This window comes from Tenrec ecaudatus (assembly GCF_050624435.1).
Source record: "Tenrec ecaudatus isolate mTenEca1 chromosome 5 unlocalized genomic scaffold, mTenEca1.hap1 SUPER_5_unloc_4, whole genome shotgun sequence".
In the NCBI taxonomy this organism is placed as follows: Eukaryota; Metazoa; Chordata; class Mammalia; order Afrosoricida; family Tenrecidae; genus Tenrec; species Tenrec ecaudatus.
Genome location: NW_027457602.1, coordinates 531,900 through 558,103, shown reverse-complemented (window position 1 = coordinate 558,103; position 26,204 = coordinate 531,900). Strand labels below are relative to the sequence as shown.

The 26,204-nt window shown below is 46.4% G+C and overlaps 1 long non-coding RNA gene across 5 annotated transcripts in view; it reads right to left on the bottom strand.

Moving 5' to 3' along the window:
• Nucleotides 1-26,204, bottom strand: part of LOC142435873 (uncharacterized) — a 375,388-nt gene that overhangs the window by 14,852 nt on the left and 334,332 nt on the right. For all 5 annotated transcript variants that reach the window (XR_012781625.1, XR_012781626.1, XR_012781627.1 and 2 more), the window contains one exon: nucleotides 9,423-11,194. This is a non-coding gene — a long non-coding RNA (uncharacterized LOC142435873). The remainder of the gene's footprint in view (nucleotides 1-9,422; nucleotides 11,195-26,204) is intronic.

Below are 26,204 nucleotides of genomic sequence, written 5' to 3'. Positions count from 1 at the left end.
GAAAGTTGTATGTTTCATTGTTGCTACAGTGCACCCTGACTGGCTCCTCTCCTCCCTGCTACCCTTCTGTAAGGGGATGTCCAATTATCTACAAATGAGCTTTGGGTTTTCACTCCACACTCCCCCGTATTCACAAAGATATTTTTTTGTTCCGATGATGTCTGATACCTGATTCTTCCGACACCTCGTGATCACACATGCTGGTGTGCTTCTTTCATGTGGGCTTTGTTGCTTCTCAGCGACATGACCACTTGTTTAACTTCAAGCTTTTAAGACCCCAGAATGTATAACTTTTGATAGTCGACCACCATCAACTTCAGTCACCACATTTGCTTATGCACCCATTTGCCTCCAGCAATTGTGTTGGGGAGGTGAGCATCACGGAATGCCACTTTAATACAACAAAGTATTTTTGCATTGAGGGAGTACTTGAATGGAGGCCCAATGTACATCTGTTACCTTAATACTAAACCTATAAATATATGCATATAGATCTATTTCCCCATCGTTATACATAAATATATTTACATATGCACATGCCTTTATTTAGACCTCTATAAATGCCCTTTGCTTCCTACCTCTTTCCTTGATTTCCTTTTACTTTCTGATTGTCCCACTCTCATGTTCAGCCTTCATTTGTGTTTCAGTAATTCCTCTAGGTTACATTACTCTTGGTTACACTCTACCAAGCCTCCTACACCCTCCTCACCATCTGTTTGGATCACTTGGTGTTCCCTTGTCCCTGGGTTTGTTAACAGCACTTCCTTTTTCCCTACACCCCCCTTTCCCATCTCCCTCCCCCAGCTGTCAGTCCCATTGTTTTCTCCTCCAGATTGTTCATCCAGCCTATCTCATTTAGACAGACCTGTGGAAATCATAGCATGCACAAAAACGAGACAGAGCAAACCCAAGCAACAAAATGAAACAAAAGAACAACACCACCACCAACAAGCCAATGACAAAAAGCAAAACAAAACACAAGAAAGAAAAGCTTTTAGTTAGTTCAAGGACTGTTTGTTGGCCTTTAGGAGTGCTTTCTCATAGAGTATGATGGGTCAGCTAGCCCTGGCCCCAAAGTCTATTTTTGGTATTCCCTGGGGACTTCGTTGCTCTGTTCCCCTTCCTGTTCTGTTGTACACCCTTAGTATTTTGCCTCGGTGTGCTGGGATCAGATCGGGCGATAGAGGCATGCTGTTTTTTGTGTGTGAGCAGGTGCACTGTCATGGTGGCAAAACCAGTCCCCTGTCTACCACTAATCAGTCCTTTTTATTTTAAATAAATCATTTTATTGGGGGATCTTACAGCTCTTGTAACAATTCATACACCAATTTGTATGAAGCACATTTGTACATACATTGCTATCATCATTTCCAAACATGTTCTTTCTCCTTGAGCTCCTTTTTTCCCCTCCTCCCACCCACGTGAACCACTGATACTTTATACATACTTTTTATTTTTATATTTTACGCCTCTGCTGTATCCCTTCACCCAAACTTCTGCTGTTTGTTCCCCTGGGTGGTGGAGTGGGGCTGTATGTCCATCATTGAGATTGGTTTCCCCTTTCTTCTGCTTCTCCCCCCTACCTTCCCTCGTGGTGTTGCTACTCTCAGTATTGGTCCTGAGGGGTTTATCTGTCCTGGATTCTGTGTGTCGGAACTTCTAGTCAATAGCAGTGTGCAAGCTCTGGTCTAGCCAGACAACTCAGACCTTCTTACACAATATCTTCAGAACCTCTATATAGGAAGCTTGATTAACAGTCTGACCTAGTGCAATGACTAAACTCCAAATGCACTATCACCCTCACATCAACAAAACCAAACAAATGAGCATCTTCTTGAAGTTTGAGTTCACTTGACGAGGTGTATTTGAGTGAGGTGATGATGGCGTCTTACACTGACTTGATTTATGTTTGCATTCTGGCTTGTGAGAAGAGCACAAGGTCTTGTCACCAGCAATGACCTTGGGAAAAAAGTGTGGGTGCACTAGCTCAGAGCAAGTTGCCAGATGCCTGCCCAAACAGGAGAATGTATATTTTGAAATGTGTACCCAGTGGAGCTTTGTACCGCTTGGTTTTTTGGCGGGGGTGGGGTGGGGGTGGGTGGAAGGCCGGCTACTCCTTTGTAGGTTAGATAATCTGAGATGTGCTATTTGAAATTTCCTGGGGCCAGTTTTAGACAAAACTAGAAAAGTTAATTTTGCTGTATGGAAAAATCTGACAGTCTGGAAGTATCTAATTTTCCTCACATGCCATCATTCCCCTAGTAGCATTATTCTTAGTTAAAGCTCTCCTCTGTTCCTCCTTAGGGTTTCCCCCACTACCTGATGTTCCTTTTCTCCTACTCATCATCAAGGGACTTGTGTCCAAAGTGAGGACAGCAAATAATTAAGAGACCCTCCTGACTCTCTGTTAAGAAGGGTGGTCTGGTGCATGCGTGTGTTTATGTGTGCACATACAATCGCATTTGAATTTTGTTGGAAGAGGCTTCATAGAGACAGAGGGTGACATGATTAGAGCTGCTGCACATGTAGAGCACTGTACTCTATGGTGTTCTAATTCAAATGCATGTAAGGTCCAAGAGAGGTAATAGAAGCAAGTGACCAGGGTCAGGGAAGGCAGCAGGAGGAACTGAGGGAGCCTGAATGCCTCACACCCTGCCAGTTTCACTGATTCTTGGATGGGAGAGTACCAACCTAGTGCTGTGAAATCTTCGCAGTTTTCAGAGGTTTGGGAGATTTAAATTTTGTATGTAAAAAATAGACATCAAAAATGCTTGTAATTTATTGATTTCGATAAACACACTGAATGCCAGTACTCAAGTCAAACAAACCAAACTGACAGCCATCGAGTCTTTGCCAACTCATAGTGACCCTATTAGACAGGGTAGAACTGCCCCTCAGTTCAGCTCCCAGCCCTGGAAGCCCACCAGTTCCTCGTTATTATCATGAGGAATACTATTTTCACAAGAGCATTACATACCCCTAGAGACTAAACCATAAAGCCATATAGGCTTTGACCATCAATTCTGATATGCTTTTTCCTCAAACTGATGGGTCATTTGATGGAATCCTTGTATTACTTCCCTAACATAAAAATTAATCAAGCAAAGGAGATTCAGTGCTCAGTACTACAGCCCCCTATTTAGAGATTAACTCTTAAAAACCACCACCACCACCACCACCACCACCGCCACCTTATCTATGTTGATAAAACTTGAGTAGGCTGTATAAATATCTCAAGTATTTAGGATAAAATGGATTCTTATTCTACTGTCACATATTTAGTTTGAGTTATGTGTTTCCATCTGAACACAAATTAAATAGACCTCATTGACATCTTTTCAAAATGCCATAAAAATTAAATGATTACCTTAAAAGATACTCAGTATAATTAGGCATCAGAAAAATGTACATCAACACTAGAGCGAGATAGTGTTTCAACCCATCAAGATGACACTAGCCAAGAATATTAAAAATACCATTGAGTGCTGGAAGAATGAACAGATTTGTGTCAGAAGAACAGTCTGAGAGGTCCTTAGAAGCAAGCACGGGGAGACTTCACATGCTTTGGGTATGTTATCAGGAGATGCCAGTCCCTGGAAAAGGCTGAAATGTTAGGTTCAAGTATAACAACAGTTTTGAAGATGGTGTAGGACTGCGCAGTGGTTCATTCTGCCTTGAGTTGGAACTGACTCAATAGCACCTAATGCTAAAAGCTAGATGCTTTTGATCCTAAATGAAAAGTGGATGGTCCAGCCTCCATACCAGCTACGTGGACAACTGCCCCTCCCCCCAGAAGAATTTACTTTAGAAGACGGCACTGAACCTGTAGCTAGGGGAGATGGACATGTCTGATCAGAGCACACAGGGGCAAATGAAGGGGGAGGAAGAGAGTGGAGCACACACTGGTCCACCAGGCTTGGAGGATGATTTTGGCACTCTGAACAGCCAATGTACAGAGTGGACCATATGGCTGATCCCACTATGAGACATGCCATCCCTTGCTGGCCCAGGGCCCTATGGGGACAATACCGGAGACTCTGTGTTGGGACTGACCCGACTGGCCCTCCAACACGGAGGCAAATCACTAAAAGCATGCAGCAGAGCAACCATGGGAGCAGAGCGGGTAGCCCCTGAGGGAGTACAAAGGACAGACTCTGGGGCCAGAGCATGATACGCCATCAGACCTGACTGAAGGACACACCTATAGAAAAAAAAAATCAGACCTTGATCTATTTACAGGTTTTTCTTTCTTAAAAATTTTTTTTGTCTTTTAATTAATTTACTCTTTTATTGATCATTGGTTTTCTGTTGTTGTTTTTTTGTCATCACTGTGTTCTCACCCATCGCCTATCTTGCTATGGTTTGATTTTTGGTGCATATTATTATCTCAACAGATCTATCTAGATAAGATAGGCTGGAAGAATAGGCTGGAGGAGAAAACAACAGGACCAATGGTTCCCGGGGACATGGGAGAGAGAGAGGAGGGGGTAAGGAGGTGATGCTGACCAATCCAGCGACAGGGGAGCAACAAGTAATCCAAAATCCGTCGCAAGGAGGGTGTGAGAAGCCTGGTAGGTATTCAGCAAGGGCAATGTAACCAAGAGAAATTACTCAAACCCAAGTGAAAGCTGAGCATGATAGTCGGACAAGAGGAAAGTAAAAGTAAATAGAGGAAAGAACTAGGTGACAAAGGGTATTTCTAGAGGTCTACATACTGGCATGTACATATGTAAATATATTTATACAGGAGGGTTCGTAAATAGATCAACGTGCATATATTTATAGACTTAGTATTAAGGCAGTAGATGGACATTGCCAAATACTTACTCAATGCAAGAACACGTTATATTAAATTGGCATTCCATGATGAACACCTTTCCAACATGATGGTTGAAGAAAAATGTGTGCACTAGCAAATGTGGTGAAGAAAGCTGATGGTGCCTGGCTATCAAAAGTTATAGCATCTGGGATCTTACAGGCTTGAAAATAAAGAAGCGGCCATCTAGCTCAGAAGCAACAAAGCCCACATGGAGGAAGCACACCAGCCTGTGTGACCATGAACTGTTGAAGGGATCAGATATCAAGCATCAAAGAACACAAAAATCATGTCATTGTAAATGAGGGTGAGTGCAGAGTGGAGACTCAAAGCCCATTGGTAGGTAACTGGACACCCCCTTCCTGAAGGGATGTGGGGACGAGATAAGCCAGTCAGGGTGCAGGGTAGCAACAATGAAACATGTTTCCTCTAGTTCCTAAATGCTTCCTCCCCCCACTATCATGATCCAAATTCTACTTTACAAATCTGGCTAGACAAGGGGATGTACAGAGAGATCGCCTTGGAGATTGGGTGGATGTTCCCACAGTAGCGTGGAGCCTCACAAGTGGTGGTCAGGCGTTTCCCACAGTCACTTGTAGGACCTCAGGATTTAGGCTGGGGATGCCCCCACTTTTTATAGGGGAGAACAACCTGTGGCTTAGTGTGTGGGAGAGGACCAGCGTGAATTCCCCAGCTGCTTGCCACACCAATAAGTGGGGGGTGGGAGCTCCCTCAGTTGGGCCTTCAGGTTTGCCCTAGGCAGAGGGGAGTGGCCTGGAGACAGCTATTGTCTTGTGATGGGAAAGAGAGTGAAAGGAGAGGAAAAAGAGAGAAAGAGGAAGACACAGACTGGGGCAATAATGCCAACCAGACTGACAACCACTCACCCACAGACAACTAAAATGCACAGAGTAAACAAAGGTGACAACAGTAAAAAAAAAAAAAAAGAAAACAACTAAAAAGGAGAACCAAATCTGTGGAGGCTGTGGTAGGAAGTAGAGAAGAGCTAGATGGAGCGGAGAAAAGCAGAACACCTTTAAGAAGAGCCCAATAAAAGGAAAAAGAGAGAAGAGAAAAGGAAGGAGGAGGAGAGAGTATTTTTTTAAATGGTTAAAGAAATAACTGACCCTGTGTTATGCTGTGTGTAGCTCTGACTCGTCCTGTGTGCAGTACTGTCTTAGGGGTCAGGCTGCCCACTAGGAGGACAGGGTTGCCCTAGGCAGAGTGTAGGGCTCTGGAAACCAGCAGTGGTATGTGCAAGCAATGAGAGGGAGCAGAGAGAATCGTACAAGCTAAGAGAGAGGTGAAGAAAGCAAAGACAGAAAGAGGAAAGAAAGAAAAAGAGAATAAAGAGAAAGAAGGAAATAAATCCAACTGAGTTCACTAAGGTTGGCTGTGATGGTAAAGAGCAAGGAGAGAGAGAAGGAGGAAATAAAGTATAAAGTAGTAGCTGATCCCTGATTGCTTGGATGAGGGGCCAGAGGGGTTTAGACACTGCTCCAACATGGCAGGTCAGTGTGCCCTTTTAATGCCGGGACCCAGTGGTGCTGGGCAGAATTGCCCTAGTTGACGAGATCACCTTAGGGGCATGACGGAGGTTTCTTCAACGGTGCAGCGCACTGTAGGTGTTTGTCCCAGGTGCCTTGTGTGGTGTACAGCACTCCCACACAGGGCAGGCTGGAGTGCCTCCTGCTATTTGGGTTGATTTGCCCTAAGCGGAGGGAAGTGACCTGGAAGCCTTTAGTGGCATATGAGAGGAGAGAGTGGGAGAGAAGAGGAAAAAGAGGGGAAAAGGGGAAAAAAAGAGGGATAAAGAAGAAAGCGAGTAAATAAAAGCCCAACACCAACCTGAGCACGTTGAAACTGAGTGCGGTGGAAAAGTTAGAAGGGCTAGTGAATAAAGTGAGAATAAGTAGAGCAGTGGGTAAGGAGGTAATGATACTTGATCACCTGTCCTTGAGGCCAGAGGAATTCCAACTCTTCCTCAAGGTCACAGGGTCATGGACTTGTAAGGTCTCTCTCTCTGGCCTAAATTCCAACCCCAGTCCTTGGCTCCCCGCGAGAAAAATTTCATGCGGAAGCCGGGCTCGTGATCCAAGTGAATTTAATGAGAGTTAAAAGAAGCTTCAGGTTTTACAAGGCACCCATAGGATTCCTTTGACCATGGGGCCTGGCAGAGACTGCCTCAGGTCATGCAAGGATCTCTCTCCTCCCAGGAAGACGACCTGGACCACCCGTCTCCCTTCTGGTTCCTGCCTTTTCAAGGGTTCCCGGGGAGGCTGGTGAAGGACCCCAGGTCAATCCCATTGGCTGAACTGCAATCATCTGGCCCAGGTGGGCTGCTCCAGGTGCAACATCCATCGGAGCCCACGGGCAGGAAAATCCAGCTTTCCTATGCTGGCTCTCCTGGGCATGCGTTAATGGACTTTCCCATCCCTGATGTAGGGTTCCACAGATGCTGTGTGAGATTACTTCAAAAGCAAGATCGCGCCCGTGGCCAGGGGTCACTTGGGTGCTGGAGTACCTGCCTTGTGCTGCATGTAGCACTGCAGCAGGGGCTGGGAGGGGGCACTGGGGGGCTCCCTCAGCCCCGTCTAGGGCTCCAAGACCGGCAGGGCCTCCCCAGCTATGTGTAGAATCACTGAGAGGGAAGCTTGTTGTCCTATCTAGACTGCTGATGCTTCCTAGATCAGAGGATTTTCTTTTTTATCCCTCTGGCCAGCTAGAATGAAATTGTCTCCCACAGTCTCTGGGCTACAGCTCAGTGCTGTTTAAGGCTGACACTGCTACAGCGGGTCTTTGTTATGGTAAAAGCTGCCAGGCCCTGTGGCTGAGTTCTGGCATTCCTTAGCTAGGTTGCTTCTTATGCTGATTTATGTTAAGGGACTCCCCATGTGGTGCTTGGAGCTGAGCAACCAGACTTGGGTTTGAGTTTTAAACCAATCATTTATGTTTCACCCTTAAAAAAAATTCTACTTGTGATGTGCTCAGATTTGGTGGCTGTCAAGCTGACCCCCAGAGGGGGAGATGCAGCTTATCAGGGGGGTTGTTTACTAGTCGGCCAATTGGAACTAAATTTGCTCCCTGGACTCCCGACTTTCTGCCTTTTTCTCCCACACCATGATCTTCCTAAGGTAATAATATATTTTTTCTTCTACTCTAAATTATGGCTACCCACCACCAACCCCTGACCGTGAGCTCAAGGCATCCAACCGCATGGAGAGCTCAGTGTGGGGTTCCCCTCGTGTCTGAGATTCTGCCCCCTCTCAGGGCGTCCACCTGCAGGGATCCCTGCTCCAGGCAAGGGCATATCTGGCGCCTGCCACTTCGTCAAAATTATAGTGCTGCTTTAAAGCATTCTTGGTTTGCTTTGTGAGTGGAAATCCCACAAAAGAAGGGGTTCAGGAGAAACCCTGTTACCCTAGTTCTAATTTCAGAACTCCACCTCCCCGTTTCCTTCACCTAATTTCCTATTTTTCTGGTCTGGCAGCAGGAGCTCCAGATAGATGGGTCCTATCTGGTTGCCATTTTCTCTGAATCCCTCCATCTATTTTTTTTACACTCTTAAAAAGTACAAAACATTTACTCTACAAGCGCAAAAAGATTTTCAAAAGCAGGGAAAAACCTGAACGTTCAGTACATGGTTCAATCGTCTTTTCATCTCTGCGCCCTAACTATGCTGAGCTCCATGGAACTGCATGGAGGGGAGCTATTCTGGCGTCATCGAGCCAAGTGAGTGTTTTGAATTACCTCAAGTGAATATTTGACTGGAAAGCATAGGGTGTAAAAAAAACCCTGAAATCAGATGGTGCACATCTATCACAAAGAACAGGGCCTTGTACTTAAACCTTTTTTCTGAAAATAAGCAGCCATCTAAGTGAGATGTCAACTAAGTCCGCCCAGAACAAGCAGCACAGCCAGTGTGATGCCAGGGTGATAAATAATAGAATCTCAATCTGCAGGTATGAACAAGAATCAGAGCTTAAGTTCGGAACACCCAGTTTGCAAAAGGACTCAAATGCACATGCGGGGTGAATTCCCTCTGACCACAGCCCATGGACATGAACAGATACAGTTAAGTTCAAATGTAACACCTGATCATTTGATCTCTTCAGACTAATTTTAATTTGGTTCCAGTTTTTAGTATTTTTCACTTTCTGTTCGATTGAGGTTTTTCTCTCTTTTATCATTGTTAGTTTTTCTTTTCTACTTGTTTCTTGATTTTGTTTTGTATTTTTTTTTAATACATATGAAATCCAGGAGAGGCAAATTCAGAGAGACACTAACAGAATTAACAATCTCCTAGGGACAGGCAGGGAAGATTTGGGGGAGTGAGGGGGGGGCTAACAAAAATGAATATAAAAGAAGGAAATGATGTAAACCTGATTGTGGTGAGGATTACACAAATCTTAATATGACTGAAGTATTGAATGATATATGTGAATTATATGAGAATTAAAATAAAACAAAAGCTGAGGTCAGAGATAGGGCAGCAATTTAGCCCTGAATCTCTTGGTGAAGATTGAATGTCATTTTGTGCCAAGAGCCCATTTTTCCACTCATGAAGTTTGGGGAACCGGCCATGCTCCTTCATCACTTTTCTTACCTCAATAAATGGGTACAGTTCCCTCTTCTCCCTTTTCTTCTCTGTCACATACTTTGCAGCAGTCAGGGGAACAGAACTTACAGTCCTGAAAGGGATCCATGAGTGTTAGTCCAGGTAGACTAGAGAAACAAATCCACACTCATATGTGTATAGGAAAGACCTTTATATACAAGAACAGTTGTATATTGAGAAAGCATTCCAGCCCAACCAAGATCAAGTCCATAAGTCCAATATTAGCCCATGTCTGATATCAATCTATAATGTTCTCTTCAGACTCATGAAACACCTTCAATGACCCCAAATGCAGGAAGATCACAGGTCAGTAGTTGCAAAGTCTTCTGCATCCAGTGGTGGTAGAAGCATCTCAGCTTTGGCAGGGTCTCCATGTGGCTCCTCCAGTTCCCAGGGCATGGGTTCTATCAGTGTGGTGCCATGTGTCTTGTTAGTAGGACATCTCTCAGGGAATGAGCAGAAAGATAGTCTCCTGCCTCCAAGGAGGAAATACCAGATTTCCCAGAACCCTGACGGGAAGGCCAGGCCCACAAAGAGGCCTCATTGGCCATAACCCAATAGAGAGACTAGAGTCTACCCCTTCACTCTTAATCCTCTCAAGTCCCAAATTGACACCAGATTGTATAACTACAACAGACCACCCCTTGTCCATTTGACATTTTCACAAAATTCTTTAGCCGTATATAATTTCAAAACAATAATAGAATCATATCAGTATATCTAACAGTACAATATGAAAATGCATACATTTCACTCCGTGACACCCTCCTTTAAACATAATATTCTGTAAGTGATGAAACAAAAATATCCTATGCTTAACAATTGCAGGTAAGGTACACCCACATATTAATCCTATAATTCTATGAATATATTCCAGTATCTATGAAAACTTGTAAGCTAGCCACTTCACGCCTTTATCTGGCCCATTTTGGCTATCCAGTTTCTCTACTGCCTACTTCCATCAACCCAGTGCTCTGAGGAGACAATCATATTCTTCAATATAAAGAGTCTTCATGCCAGTTGGAACCTTGTGAAGTCCACATCCACAAGAAAGTCAAAGCAGGACAGTTCGTCTATACAGTCTGCAGCAGTATACACCAGTGCACAGGCTCAACATTCTTCTCTTCATCTGGTCGGGTTCGGGTCAAGTCAATGTGGGCTCCCTCTCTTGGCCTCACCTCAGTGTCCATTGGTCGCATTGCCTTTAGGCCTTGGCCCCATCACCAATTCTCTACAACTCTAGTCCCCTCAGAGTAGGTCATGGACTTCAAACGAGTCAACCTGCTCTCATCTTCTTCTCTACTGCCTGTAAACCAGGTCCACGAGTGTCAGTGGTCAGAATGAACCCGCTGCTCTATTGCTGCTATTATGCCACTTTCACTCAACAAGCAGATCCAGGTGGTCACCTAGCAATCATTTCAGGCTTCTACAGGCTCCCTTGAATGTTCAGTACTAGAAAGGAATTTCTTCAGGCTTTGAGATTTTTTCCAGTTTCTGACAAAGACCACTATTCAAAATTCAAATATTACAAAAGTTCCCTTTTAATGCACATGAAGCTCTTCCTCACAGTGAGAGCAGTGCACAGAAACGGACCTTGATGCTGGGCTGCTCTGTGCGTGCTTTGGTCAGTTGGGAGCTGCTGATTCACAGATTCACTTCATGTGGATGAAGATGCTTGTTTGCTTCCCCGTGAGTTTATCGCGCTTCAACAGAGAAGAACCCTGTTCTTGGGTTTTGCCTCTGCCTTGCTCCTAGCACCGCTGGAATAGAAAGATTACAAATGATTTTTTTGTTGTTGTTTTAAAAAACAGAAAAGAAATGCCGTGTACCTGTTAGGTAAGTAGAGGCAGAACTGAGGGTGGTTGCTGTGCATGCCAAACCTCCTCCCCATCACAGACAGTTGAAAGCTGCTTCAGGCTGGAAAGATGCACACATTTAGGTCCTTGTGACAGGAAGCAGGTCAACCTGGGTGGGCCCCCATCTAGACCAGGTGGGCTTAATTCAGTCAATGGGGTCAAACAGTACCGTCAGCCATGCCTACTAACAGGGTATGGGTGGGGGCCTCAAACCAGCTGTCATGCAACCCAGCGCGCGTGGGCTGTCCAGTCCGCCCCCACCCCCCACGAGCATATTTGCCTCTTCTATCCTTTATAAAGTCACTTGGATCACAAACTAGGTTTCTGCGTCAATTGGTTCTTGTGTGAAGCCAAGGACAGAGGTACATTTCTCCCAGAGAGAGCCCTCACATAACCAAATCAGATTATAGCCTTCAGTGTTAGGGTTCCAACGAATTTTGGGGGAATATCTCAAGTGGTAGTGGTAAGGACACAACTCAATCCATATTATCTCTTTATTTTGCTCAGCCAGATGCTTGCCCTTTGAGCCTGAATTGTTGCAAGGCTTATTACCCCATCAAGTGTTCCCAGAGCAAGCCCTAAATGGGCAGTAGTCACACACAAGGAAGATTTACAGGGGACACTGTTAAGAATGATTAATGCTTAAGTGTTCCTTGTCTCCCCAAATGTACCATGTGGCAGAAAATTTGTTAGATCACTCTCCTGGGAGAGATATACCTCAGCTCTTGAATAACTCTCCTGGTCATAGAAGTCAAATTCCAAGCTTTTCATCCAACATTCATAAAGCTAAATAAATGTTACATAAACCTAAGTTCTCTACCTTGGATAAGACAAAGTAAAACCATGACTTGAGAAGGTTTTCATTGAGGACAGAGACAACTTCAGATATTCTAAGCCTATGAAATTGGTCATGATTCAGGCAACTTGCCAAGGAAGCACGTAATACCAAGGTGGGAGGTGGAATGAATAAGAACTTGCACTAAGATTCCATTCCATCAGGTGCAGCTGGTGACTTTGGAGGCCCAGAGCAGGCAGTGGGAGAGAGAAGACCAGAGCAGGGGAGGGATGTGATGAGCTGGAGGGTAGAGGGAGGGATTATGTGTTGTCCTGCTGTCACCTCCCACCCCACTGTGACCCTTTAGTGATGTGGGCCCAGGTTTGTGATGCAAGTGGGTTTGAAGCCAGAGGGGACTCAGAGTGCTCAGTTGCCTGAGTGCAACTGCTGTATCCAGAAGATGGAGGAGATTCTCTTTCTGCTGGAACTGAAAAGTGCTTCCTGGCTGACCTACCAATACCCCACCTGGTTCACTGTTTTGACCTTGGGCATCCTGTATGGAGTGGGTTGCTTCTTCCTGGTCCTCCCCTTCCTTCCAAATACTCCACCTGTGCGACCACCCAGGAAAAGGATAAAGGTAAGAAATTCTCAACCCAGCCATAGGAGAGATTGATTTTACCTTGTTTTATAAATTTTTCCTTTCGTAATTAATTTCCTGATAGGGGAAATCTCAAGAAAGAAGAGACCATCAGCCCTGGCTTTGGAATGTTGATGAGGGCTGGTGCGTCCTTACTCACTGTTAGGACTTTGTTCACTGCATTGGTATCATTTTATCCTTGCCGGCTTATGTTGATTTTCATTATTTCTGTTGGCTTTCCCTGTTTGTGAAGCACAGGAGGCGTGGATGCATCATGATCATGGACACAAGGGTTGACAGAGTTGCAGGTGGAGAGATCTCATGGCAGAGGGAGGGATTGTGAGATCAGCAGTGTGGAGAACTTCCCCATCGGGAAGCTAGGGAGTGAAGGGGGATTGATTTCAAGACGAAAAAATGAAGGAGGCCAGAGGGGACAGAGAGCTTTAGACCTGACTGTGATTACACAACTCCTTTTGAAGGCAATTTAACCATGGAGGGGGGGCGGGGTGTTGTTCTAAAATGGATATGGTAATCATTGATTGTACCATTGCCCTTGATCTGATTGAACGACTGAACTATTGACTCGTATGATATGTAAATCATTTGCCAGTAAGATGAGCATTCAAAAATATTTCTCTTTGAAGATCTCAGACCTCCCATCTCTAGTTGTTATAGAGGGCAATAGGTAAAAATCCCCAATATAGTGACGCAGTGGCTAAGGACTAGATGACTAGACATTTCAAAGGGCAGCTCTCATTACTGGTCCTCAGTCTCTTTCCTTGAGCTCCAGTCTCTGGGCCAAGGCTCCTTTTCTGTCTGGGCTAATTGAGAAAGCATGGCTGACCCCGGGGAGGAAGTGGTCAAGGGCTGGCCCAGAGCTTCAGCCTCCATAATCAAAATCTTGCCCACCAGAACACTGAGTGCTGAGAGTGTGTGCTCTCCGTGAGCAGAGGAAGGCTGACGGAAGAAATGCACTCTAGGTCTCACACAGAAGCTGGTTTCTGGGCTTTAGTCATTCCATGGAGATTGTCATTCTTCTAATCACCAGTAAATGCCTGCAGTTTGTCACAAAGAACAGACGCAGGATTGGATTCCAGCCTGACTTCCTCTCTTGTGCCCCAGCCTCAGGTGGAGACAAGGAGAAGCAGCAGGTCAAGGGACAAAGGTGACGCTCTGAAAGGTAAGGTTCTGCCCATTCAACCAAGCTCTGTAAGCTCTCCTGTCCCCTCCTCTGCAGGATGCCAGTGGCAACAGCCCGTCTCTCTCAGGTAATAATCCTGAACAAAAGGATACTGTGGATGGAAACAGAACCCAGATATTTCCCAGATGTACAGGAGGGGCCTAGGATGGGATGAAGGCTGGCCAAGGTAGGACCCAGTAGGGAGCAGTGGGGGTGTCAGGAGCAGATTCTGGTGGATTTGGAGGTGGAACATTGAGGGGTAACTGCGATAAGCTGTGTAACTTTGTCAAGGTTCAGATTGCTCACTGAGACCCCACAGACAATATTGGAAACCGATGCTCCTTGAAATGCCAAAGCACCTCCTGCCCGTGGGAGTAAGCTATCATTTGACCTTGAGCTCTGGAGAGTCCAACGTCCTAAGTGCACAGCCCGTGTGACATTCCTTTCGGTCCTCTGGGAGGGCTGCACCATAACGGTTCTCTTGATTTCCAGTTTTCCGAAGCTTCCTGCAAGAACTATATGGCGCTCAGAACCTGCGTTTGCGTCTTAGGCAGAAGTAAGTAACCTTCCTGCTTCAACGCGGGGTGCATCTTCCAACCAGGGTGCCTGTGTGGCCTCGGGCTGCAGAGCAGCTGGGATGCGCTGGTTTGGGGGACACTTTCAGGGATGGGCAGAGAATGACAGGAGTCCCAGGCAGTGGGGTGGGGCAGGAAGAGCAGGCCATCAAGGCTTGGGGAGGGGCTGAGCTTGCACCGACCCTTGCTAGCCTGCTAGGTCTCTTGCCCCTTCAGTCCTGGCAGTAATCTGGTCCTTCTGTCTCCTGCAGCCACTTGGGAAACCCACTTGACACTGGCAGCTTTGGTCAACAGAAAGCTCAAGCCCTCTCTGGTAGCTGGCGAAATAGAGGTACGGCTGAAGTCCACGTCGGTACGCGCGCCCCACACGGTTCTGCGGCTCATCCATTCCGGACACCTAGGTCTCAGAACTCCACCCTTCCACGGGCCCAGATGTGCATCTCAACTTCTCATGTCTTACCCGCCTTGAGTCAATCACCAGACTGCGCACATTCCCGTGAACCTGACAGTCTTTCACCCACACCACTGGCTCTTCCCTCACCCAGTGCCAAACCCCCGGATTCAAAGGCCTACCTGCAGCCTCCAAGCACTCTCTGGGACTCACCAGCCCCGCACCCCACAGGGACTCCTTCTCAGAATGACTTGTTGGCAAGGCCCAGGCAGAGCCCATCTCCACACAACCGCTGCTCCACACCTGCCATGGCAGCCATCACAAGTCAGGATCCCACAGGCCTCCCTACTGCCTCCCCACCCCAGTGTTGGGCAGCTGCCAAGAACTTACAGCTTCCCTCCTTGGAATACTTTGGGTCTCTGAAAGAGCACTCTACCTGGCACCCCCAAGAAGACACCTTTCGGGAAGGACCCACAAAGAGGCAGGGGGAAGTAGGGAGGCCCACCTTGCTCAACCCCAATGTCCACAAGCTGCTGGAAATAGAAATCACAAAGGCAGAGAAATGGAATATTTGGGAAGAAAAAGGAAAGGGTGTATCAGAATACCATCTGCAGGCCTTAAATATGTTGAAGGCACTCGATGGGGAGCAGATCACTGCACCTCCCCAGCCCTTCTGGAATGCCAGCATCAAAGCAGAGCAGATACCCAGCCCTCAGAAGCATTTTCCACAAAAATTCAGTGAGTTTTTCTGGGGTCTACCTTTTCTGCACAGGGAGTCTCTGGCAGCTGCTCTCAGGGTCTCTGGATCCACCCTAGAGTTTCCCACTGTCTTATTTAATGAAATTCCTAATGCCTTACCCGCTCAAATGCATGCTAAAGAGTACCCACTCTTGTTGCAACGTCACTCCTTGCCCTACACTGAAGGCCGATTCCAACTTTTACTTCCAACTGCATGCCAAGCCCAGGCCCCACCGCCGGCTACAGTCCTGACTCCGCCCGGTCCACAGCCCCGTGGCCCACTCGCAGTACCTTTTCCTCCTCCTCACAAGAGTCCCTGTGATGAATCCTGTCTTACCGTCCACACTAAGTCCCAATCACGCATTCCAAATTCACTTCAACAGCTGGAAAGCCATTTTTTAAAGAAACAACAGGAAAGTGAGAGTTCTTTACCCTTTATGATGCCACGACCCCAGGAAGCTTTTTGTCTTCGCAAACCCACTCATCCCCAGGACAATCAGAAGGTGCAGACCCCAAAGACAGACCCCAAGCTTCCTGGCTGCTTGAAGCAATCGGAGCTCCACCGCCAAGAGAACTTCCCTCAATTGCAGGGGCCCCTCGGCAATGGGACTCTTGAGTCTCTGACACTAAAGCAGCCTCAGGAAAAATGGCCAGGGACTTGTCTGGATATGAAGCAGCCCGAATGCTCCTGCTCAACACCTGGAGACAAGCAGGGGAAGAATGTAATGAAGACGGTGTCCCCAGGAAGATGCACACACCCTGGACCGTCGCTTGCGTGCTGCAGAGCCGGTGTCCAGCTGAGGAACAACTCGGTCAATGGACAAGGGAATTACTTGAGGAAAATATCCAAATGTAATCTATCTCTCTGTGGATCAGGAAACTACTGCCCAAAAGGAACTCCGGGAGCCGACTCAAAGGAGTTAAGTGATTTGAGGATACACAAGGGGATTAACGCAGGAACTTACACCCTAAGGGGTCCAAATAAAATCCTACTGGAAAACACCCTGAATGTCCACATGTGCAGGAAGGTGGAGCAGATTAGAAAGGATCAGATCCCTGGCATTGTTTGCCGTTCATGTCTTGCGACGACCACGCACGCTTTGTCTATTTCCCTGACCCACCCACATGTTGTCAATGTGGCCTCCTGGGGAGAGCTGGAAGATCTGAACACAACGCAGAGCCTTTCCTTTCTCAGCCCGGGCACTCAACAGGTGCTGGACTCGCATATCGTAAGGCTCCAAATGAGGCAGAGGTGGTGCATGCCCCTCAAAGTCCTTGAGCCCACAAACCTCTGTAGGACAAGAAAAGACAACGCAATGTCCTTTCCAAAGTCCACCTGCTTAGCCACCCCTAAGTATTGAACTAACCTAGTAACTGAGGCTGTCAAGGTCCTGGGAGAACCCTGTCAGGCAGACTGGGGAGAGAGAGTGACCCCAAAGAAATCAAGCCCTACCCTGGAGAGTCCTTTTGCTGATTGCTCCCCTACAGAGGAGCCTGTTCAGGGAACCCCAGCCTACCCCCCACTTGATAATGACAGTGGATGCTCATTGGCCCTCAGGCAGCCGTTTCCAGCCTTCATGCCCAGTATCCTTGGCAGAACCTTCCAGAATGAAAGTGTCCAGAGAGAGAGCCTAGAGCAAACCTCAAATCCAGTACTGACCAGCAAGGGGTCAAGGAAAGAGGGTGCTAGTTGTGCCCCAGGAGGCCCCAGATTGGAAGTGAACTCTGAATGTCCATCTTCAAGAGCCAAAGAGACAGGGTTGGTGGTGGTCAAGAAGTCCTCTTCAATAGAGCTAGACGATAGAGACACTTTCAAAACCAGTGTGCTGGCAAAATCTCAAACCAATGATGTGGACCGGGGGTGCTTCGAGGCTCTAGGATGTAGTAAAAGGTTCCTGCTACCTGGAAAGTGTGCTCCAGTTCCTGAAAAGCCAAGCCTTACAGCACGAGTGTGCAGTGAGATTAAGCTCCAGGTGGAGGTAGAGGCAGAGGATGGTTCTCCATGCTGTCCTGTTGACGGGCTCCTTCAGGACTGCACCACTGATGTGCTCACTGCCACCAATGTTTTGCCTTCTCAGGTGGTCCATTGCCGCCCCCAGCATTTGTTCACTGGGGATAAGCCAATATGTCAAGGGCCAAGTGGCTTCGTGGTGGCTAGAGCAAGTTACATGGGGCAGCAGAAGCTCAAAAGCCCCAACCTTCAGGACCCCTCGACAAGGAGAAGGAAGGATGCTGTTCCCACTGACAAGAGGGAGACTCATAAATGGCCCAATCCAGAAGAGCATGGAAAAGGATTAGCGGGAAGAGGCATCTCCCAAGTCTGTGGGTTAAGCCAGCCTGTGCAAGACAAGGCATTGGCTGAGTGCCTTGAGATCAAGTCCTCACAGCTCCCACCAGAGAAGGGACAGCTTCCTGCTGAGGGCCACAGCAAAAAATGGAGGAAGCACTTTGTCCAGTGGATTTGCTCCAGCAAAAAATCTACAGGACACGGTGATCCTTTGCAAAAAGGAAAGCCCGTATTACCCTGTGGTCACAGCCTTGGGCCCCTTCAAAGACAACCAGTGTCTCCTAACAAGGTCACGGAGGCTCAGGTGCTCACGACAGATGTTGGCCAAGTCCTAGAGGGGACACCAGGCTGTCATCAGGAGTATCTTGCGTCAACGTTATGTCCACGAAAAGAAGCGCAGGCCTCAGTTAATGGATGTTCCTCCAGCTGCAGGGCTCCTTTCTTTGTAGAACACAGGAGAGTGGCAAGTGTGAGACCCTGCCTCCACCAGGCGATACCTGACTGCCAGAGCCTTCCCACCACGAGCACCTGTATCAGGGATGTATTCACAAATTTCTGTCCGTTCAGGGGATTCAGTGTCAGAAGCCACACTCAGCCATTGCCCCCCAGGGTGTTTGTGTGCCCAGTCAGCTTGCAGCAGCAGAGGCGGAGGAGGTGGGCTTACTCCAGTTACCCTTACCACTGCCCACGTCACTGTCTTCGAGAATATGTCTTATCTGGCAAATTAGAAGACGCTTCTTCTGCTCTGATTAGTAGGAAAGTATCCATGCCAGCCACTTTAGCCTGTTCTGCACAGGCTAATGGCTTCTCTCAGCCATGATATTCATTGTTCCAAATTGAGATTTTCCCCCTCCTACATTAAAGTGTGACTTCTGTGCTGCATGGCGGGATCTAGAGGGGGTGTCATGTGTGTTAGTCTGTGTAGACTAGAGAAACAAAATTCATACACTCATATTTTATGAGTTTTATATAAAGGTTAAGTGAACATTGAAAAGCATCCCAACCCAGTTCAATCTAAGACCACCAGTCCAATAGTATCCCATGTGTCTGACACCAATCTACAAAGTCCTCCTCACAATCCAAAAACACACGGGGAGACAAGGACTGCAGGAGGAAATTGTAGTCCGTGCGCTGGCAGGTTCTCCATGAGGCTGCTGCAGAAACCAGGGCTGCAACAGGGTAGGTCCATGCGGCTTCTCCTCAGGGATCTCCCAGGAAATGAGTCTTTCCAGCTGCTTTAGGGACCTAACAAATGCATATCCACCCTGGTGGCACTATCAGAGAGCAAGAGACCAGAAAGGCTAGGCTCACAGAGCCATTGATCTCCCTGCCCTTCAATTAACCCCACATGAGTTCATTGACGAGGTTGGCATAATATACCTTTAACTATGTTAGATACTGCGTCTCCTTCTCTGAGTGCTAGCTTTGACTTCTCAAAGGGCAGGGCTCTGGAGGAGGTTTTCAGCAGTGTTTCCCACCCACTTCCATCCCAAGTTCTTCATTTTGCACCTCTTATGATTTATGGTAACACCCCTACTGTGAAAACCTCAGAAGGTCCCAACACAGTGAAGAATGTTCCCTGGTGCCATTACTTTGTCTTCAACGTTATGTGGCTGCAGTTGATAGGTTTTGAGAGGCGCAATCCAGCCAAGAAATTCCATCGAGGGTCCAGAAGAGGTTTAGACCAAAGTAGCGTCTCATGGTACCAAGCAGGCATGAGACATGTGGCGGCCTGTCTAAGTCCCACATGTGCATTTGATGAAGGCTGCCAAGTTTGGCATGGAGGTTCCGCCTCAATACACCTGTCACAAAATGGGAAATGACATATTTTGCTACCTTTGCCTCTCTCCCAGCCTAGGGTAACCTCCAGGATGGAAGTCCCAGGTCTGACACATGTGGGTGGGAACTGCTAGGGAGGCTGCCAGCGGGGGACTCTGCTCACCCACTGCACCAAGGGAAAATCCGGTTCACAGCTCACATGCCTTCCTCTGTATATAAACCCGGAGAAGGAGCAACAGCTTAGGCTGAGTGGTACAGGATGAGCGTCTGTGTAATAACCACTAATGGTTAGGCACCATGGACACAGGGTAGGGAAGGATACAGTGAAGAAGAATATGAAGCGTTGGACGTAGCAAAGGAGGCCAAAGAGCATGAGGATCCCCAGAAATGATGCAAGACACAAGCGGAGCTAACACAGGCTTACAAAGGGGAATCGGCCAGGTGCTTCACCCCAGCTTTAGCTAGCTGCCCCCACAGCAGAACTTTATCTCCTACAGAGAGCACTGGGTTGTATAGCAAAGGCACAGCTTTCAAGCAGGGAAGGTTACTTTCTCAATACTATCTTTAGTGGGGCGACAAACTGTTATTTTACTTGATTTCCATCTCCTGACTGGGGGAAGGATGAGTTGATAGCCAGGGTGGGGTAGAGTGGGGATGAGTCAATAACAGGGTGCCAGGACTCAGGAAACATGACCCCAGGCTTTTGGGCTTCACACATGCATACACACACGCGTCCGCGCTCTAGGAATGTTCTCACGAAACAGGACCCCAGGCTGGTGGTCTTCACATGCACACACACGCGTGTGCACACACACACATACATGCTCTAGGAATGTTCTCAGCAAACATGACCCCAGGCTGGTGGTCTTCACACACACACACACACACACACACACATGCACACACACACACACACGCTCTAGGAATGTTCTCAGGAAACATGATCCCAGGCTGGTGGTTTTCACACACACACTAACGCGCACACTCTAGGAATGTTCTCAGGAAACATGACCCCAGGCTGGTGATCTTCACACACACGCACACACACACACACACACGCGTGCACGTGCTCTAGGAATGTTCTCTGGAGAGAGTGGCTTCTAAGGACTGAGTGCTGCAAAGAAAGTCACAACTGGGAGCAGCCTTCCCTTCCCCTAGAGACTCCTGGGAAATCAGGATGTGCATGGAGATTAGACATCACCTGTCTTGATAAGGGAAACCAGTTCAATAGTGGTCAGTGTTTCCTCTGTGCTTCTAACACAGGGTTTTATTTCCTGGGCACCAGATTATAGAAGAAGGCAGGAAGGCCCCCCAAAATATGATTAGTTGATCCGCTAGAGTAAATTCTCATGTGCTTAAAAGAACACCCCTGGTGGGCCAGGGTTTACTGTTTACTGAACTAAACAGTAAAGGATGGCGAGGAAGACATCCACTGAGCCTTGACCTCCATGCCTCAGTCAGGACACCAAGTGTGTGTGTGGGGTGGGTGGGGACTGACACCAGTGGTGGAGGAGGGAAGTGGACATAGGCCCCAGAGACTGCTGGTACAGCAGCATGATGTTGTTTCTGGAGTCCTGATTGTGCCAAGGCAGCCTCTGGAGTGACTGTGGCAGTAAAAAATCAGATTCTGGATCTGCAGAGCCTGGATCTGGGGCCTCTTGGGTAGCAGGTAGCTTGGGTGTGTTCCTAGAGAGTGAAGAGCTGGACACCGGACTACCCGCTGCTGAACCCTACCGTTCGTGCTAGGTAAGTGCACGGAGATGGAGAGAAGACCCTGAAAGAACAGCAAGGGGTGCATGGACCAAGCCCCTTCCCTTTCCCCTGCCACCAGGTCCTCTTATATGGTGCTGTGAGGTCAAACAAAGGGAAGCCCACTCAGACCTGCAGAGACCTCAGCGAAACACCTGCCCCCCACCCCCCACAATTCAGCAGACATCTCACAAGGACACTCACACATACCCGAGAGAGAAACCTCACACACATACTTCCTTGGAGACTTCCAGAGAGACTCAGAGGCCTCGCACAGAGACTTCATATGAAGTTCTCAGCATCCTTTATGGAGACTTCTCAGAGACCCCACAGGGACCTCACACAAAGCCCTCCCACATAGCTCACTGCCAGCACGGGAGAATTAGCAGCCGCTGTCCACCCCTGAGCTCCTGGAAACTTTCACACATTGTCTGCAGTGCCCCCCATGCTTGTGCATCTTTGTCCTCATAGCCTTGCTTGGGAACAACAGAATCACAAACTGCACGTAGTTGTGTGCAAATTTTTTCCACTGAAACGTTTTCACTAGCCTGAACTCTGAAGTGTAGTTTACAATTGAAATACAAGTAAAACTGCCAACACCAAATGAGAGTGTGATTTTAGATGGTGTGCAGTCAAATGTCGTACGCCACACTTTTACTTTTGCTTCGGACAAATTCTCTAATTGGTGGGGAAGTGACTGACTACTTTGGAAGCAACAGAACAGTCCATCAAATGGGCTTCAGGACTCAAATATATAAATAGACATCTGATCTGAACTCAAACTCATTCCCCAAGGGGCTCATGAACCTCATTTTTTTGGAAGAGTGAAGGAACCCACATGAAAATAACAAAATTTACATCACATTGTGTCTGTCTGGCTTAATTTCTCAATGAAACAGCTGTCATATCTGAAGATATGCAGGGCAACATTCCTTTTATAGCTCTGTCGACATAATTAATATGATTTTTCTGTGAAATGTAATATTTCTAAGTTATGCAAAGTCCTAATGTTTATCTACCACAACAAACTGATAATATTTCGAAGGATGAAGAAATAGATCAAGAAATAATAATTAATGAAATACACATTTTCAGGCAGTACCATTTACAATAGCCAAGCGTAAATGAAAATATCTATATCTATACTTGAATAAAAAAACAACAGATTTATATGAGGAAAACTTCAGAAATTACAAGAAATCAAGAGTGACCTCAGCAAATGGGATAATATCCCATGCTCTTTGACCAGACGACTCAATGTAGTACAGTTATCAGTTCTACTCAAGGCACTAGACAAGTTTAATTCACTCCTGATAAAATTACCCTCATCTTTCTTCAAAGAATTGCAAAACCACTGATTACTAACTTCATATGGTAAGGGCATAGGTCAGGGGTTGAACCTACAAACTTCTCCTTGGTAGAAAGATAAAACTGTTCTCATAAAAGACTTGTAGGCTGGCTTTGAGTTGGAATTTTGGGGTCATTTAGGATTTTTTTGTGGCATGTGATTTTTAGGGCTTTAAGGTCATTTGGGGTCATTTAATTTTTTTGCGCATTAGGGTGGTTTGGGCTTTAAGGGTGTTTTATAAGGTTTAAGGGAGTTTTTAAGGGATTTAGGGGTGATTTTTTGGAGTGTATAGGTATTTTTTAGCAGGTAGGGGTGTTTTTAGTGATCTTACAGGGTTTCTTAGAGATTTTAGGGTATTTTAAAATATTTTATGTGTTTTTCCCCAGCATTTTATGTTTTGTTGGGGCTTTCATGTTGTCTTCAGGGCATTTATGTGGTTTTGGAAGTTCATGGTTTGGGAATCTTCTAGGGATATGATTTGGAAGTTCCACATGTTTTGGGAGGCATTTAGTGTGTTATTTGTGGCTTCAGAGTGTTATTTGAATTTTAGGGAATATTATGGCTTTTCAGACATTTTAAGGCTTTTAGGGTGATTTTAGTGTTTAAGGGTGTTTATTAGGCTTATATGTGTTTTTATGGCTTTTAGTGTTTTGTTAAAATTTTAGGGTGCTTCTTAAGGCCTTAGAGTGTTTGGGGGGATTAGGTTTTGGTTTTCAGGGCTTTAGGGTTTTGTTGGATTATTTTTTGCTTTCATGGTGAATTCATGTCTATTAGGCTGTTGGACTTTTACAGGGTTTTATAGTGCTTCGGGTTGCTTTGTAGGGATGTTCTTGGGGTTTTAAAAGACTTTTAGCGTGTTTTTAGGGCTTCACGTGTTCTTTATTTTGCGTTTTAAGGCATTTGCATAATATTAGGGCATTTATTATGTTTTCGGGACGTAAGGAGTTTTTTTTTAAGACTTATGGCGCATTAGGGTGTTTTAGAAAGCCTTTTACCATGTATTTAATGGTCTTAAGATGTTTTAGAGAGTCTTTAGGTGTGGTCTTAGCATTTTAGAAATATTTTAGACGTTTTAGGGTTTTTAAGGCATTTATAGTGTTTTTACGACTTTTAAGGTGTTTTTAGAACACGCCTGACAGGTACACACTATTTCAATCAGGCTCTGGTTAGTGCCTCTCAATCAATTGGTGACATGGGAGTCTGGATAATGGATTACCTTTACTCTGCAGATGAGAAAACTCACTCAAAAAGACACAGGTGTTGACCCACAGGCACACAACTGGTTAACAACAAAGACATATTCACAACCAGTGTTGGGAGCCAGAGCCCTAAGCCCCACATACCTGTCCCCAGCCGAACAGTCAATCTATCCTGAACCATCAAATGATCTGAGCAGATCCTCCCACCCAACTCACCTTCCCATGCCAAATATTTTATTTCAGAAGGGGGCAGTGAATCTGCAGCTCTGAGAGAGGGACATATCTGATCGGAGCACATGGAGCAGATGAAGGGGGAGGAGGGGAATGTGGAGCACATCCTGGCACACCAGGACTTGAGGATGATGTTCCCACTCAGAGAATCCAGTCCACATAGAAGACCACATGGCCAGCCCCACGATGAGACAAGACACCCCTCAAAGACCCATAGCCTTAGAGGGGACAACACTGAAGACACAGTGTGGGAAATGCGCCCGAACTAATCCTGCCACACCGAGGCATAACACTAAGGGGGTACAGCAGAAGAGCAAGAAAACGAAGCATCAAGGTCCCCAGGGAATGCCAAAGGATGACTTTGGGGCCAGTACTTGGTACACCAACAGACTGGACTGGAAAACACTCTTAAAGGCCAACAAACCGACCTTGAACTAACGATGAGCCACTTCTTTCTTGTTGAGTTGTTTTCATTCATTGTCATTGGATTTTGGTTGTTTTGTTGCTTTTAGTGCTTGGTTTTGCTCTGTCTTGTTTTGTGTATGTTATTACATCTACAGGTCTGTCTAAATAAGATAGGCTGGATGAACAATCTGGAGGAGAGAAAACAGGACCAACACTTCTGGGGAGACATGGGAGAGAGGGAGGTGTGGGGAAAGGTAGTGGTGTTAAGAAACCCAGAGAAAAGGGAAGAACAGGTGATGCAAATCGGTGGTGAGGGGGATGTAGGAGGCCTGGTAGGGAGTGATCAAGGGAAATGGAACCAATGGAACCAAGAGGAATTACTGAATTACTGAAGCACAAATGAAAAGTGAGCATGGCAGTGGGCCCAAGAGGCAAATCAAAGGGAATAGAAAAGCAAGCTAGGAAGCAAGGGTCAATTATAGAGGTTTAAAAAAAGGCATGTACATATTTAAATATATGAGCATGGGGAAATAGATCTATGTCCCTATATTTATAGGTTTTGTATTAAGGTAGCAGATGGACATTGGGCCACTGCTCAAGGACTCCCTCGTTGCAAAAATACTGTTCTATTAAATTGGCATTCTATGATGCTCACCTTCCCTACACGATCACTGAACACAAAGCAGGTACATAAGCAAATGTGGTGAAGAAAGCTAATGGTGCCCAGCTATCAAATATATAGCATGTGAGGTCTTAAAGGCTTAAAGGAAAACAAGCGCCCATCTAGCTCAGAAGAAACAAAGCCCACATGGAAGAAGCACACCAGCTTGTGTGATCATGAGGTTTTGAAAAGATTTGGTAGCAGGCATCATCAGAACAAAAAAAATCTTATCATTGCGAATGAGCGGGGAGTGCTGGGTACAGACACAAAGCCCATTTACAGTCCTCTGGACATCCCTAACAGAAGGGTGTCAGGGAGGAGATAAACCAAGACAGGTACCAGATAATAACGATGAAACACAGCTTTCCCCTAGTTCCTACATGTTTCCTCTCTCCCACTATCATGATCCCAAGTCTAATTTACAAATCAGGCTAGACTAGAGAATGTACACTTGGACAGATAGGAACAGGAAACATGGGGAATCCAGGGTGGATGAGCCCTTGAGGACCAGTGTTATGAGTGCAGACTCGGGAAGGGTGGAGGGAGGGTAGGTTGGAAAACGGAAACCGTATACAGGGATCTACATTTAACCTCAACAGAAAAGTGGGTGAAGGAACACCAGACAGTGCAAGATATGAGAAAATAATTAGTAAATTATCAAGGGTAGCTCGAATGGAGGGGGAAAAATGAGGAGCTGAGGCCAGGGGCTTGGGTGGGGTGGAGAGTGGATATTTTGAGAATAATGAGGGCAATGAATGTACAAATGTGCTTTACACAACCGATGTATATATGCATTGTGGTTAGTGTTGCATGAACAATTTAAAAAAAGGTCTGGACAGAGGGCACATGCAAGGATGATCTCAGGCTGGATTAGATCAGCAAAATCACCTACTGGAGTTGCCTCACCCTGTGTCTATTCCTGAGTCAGGCATGAAGCTTAGGGCCCATAGTCCCAGGAG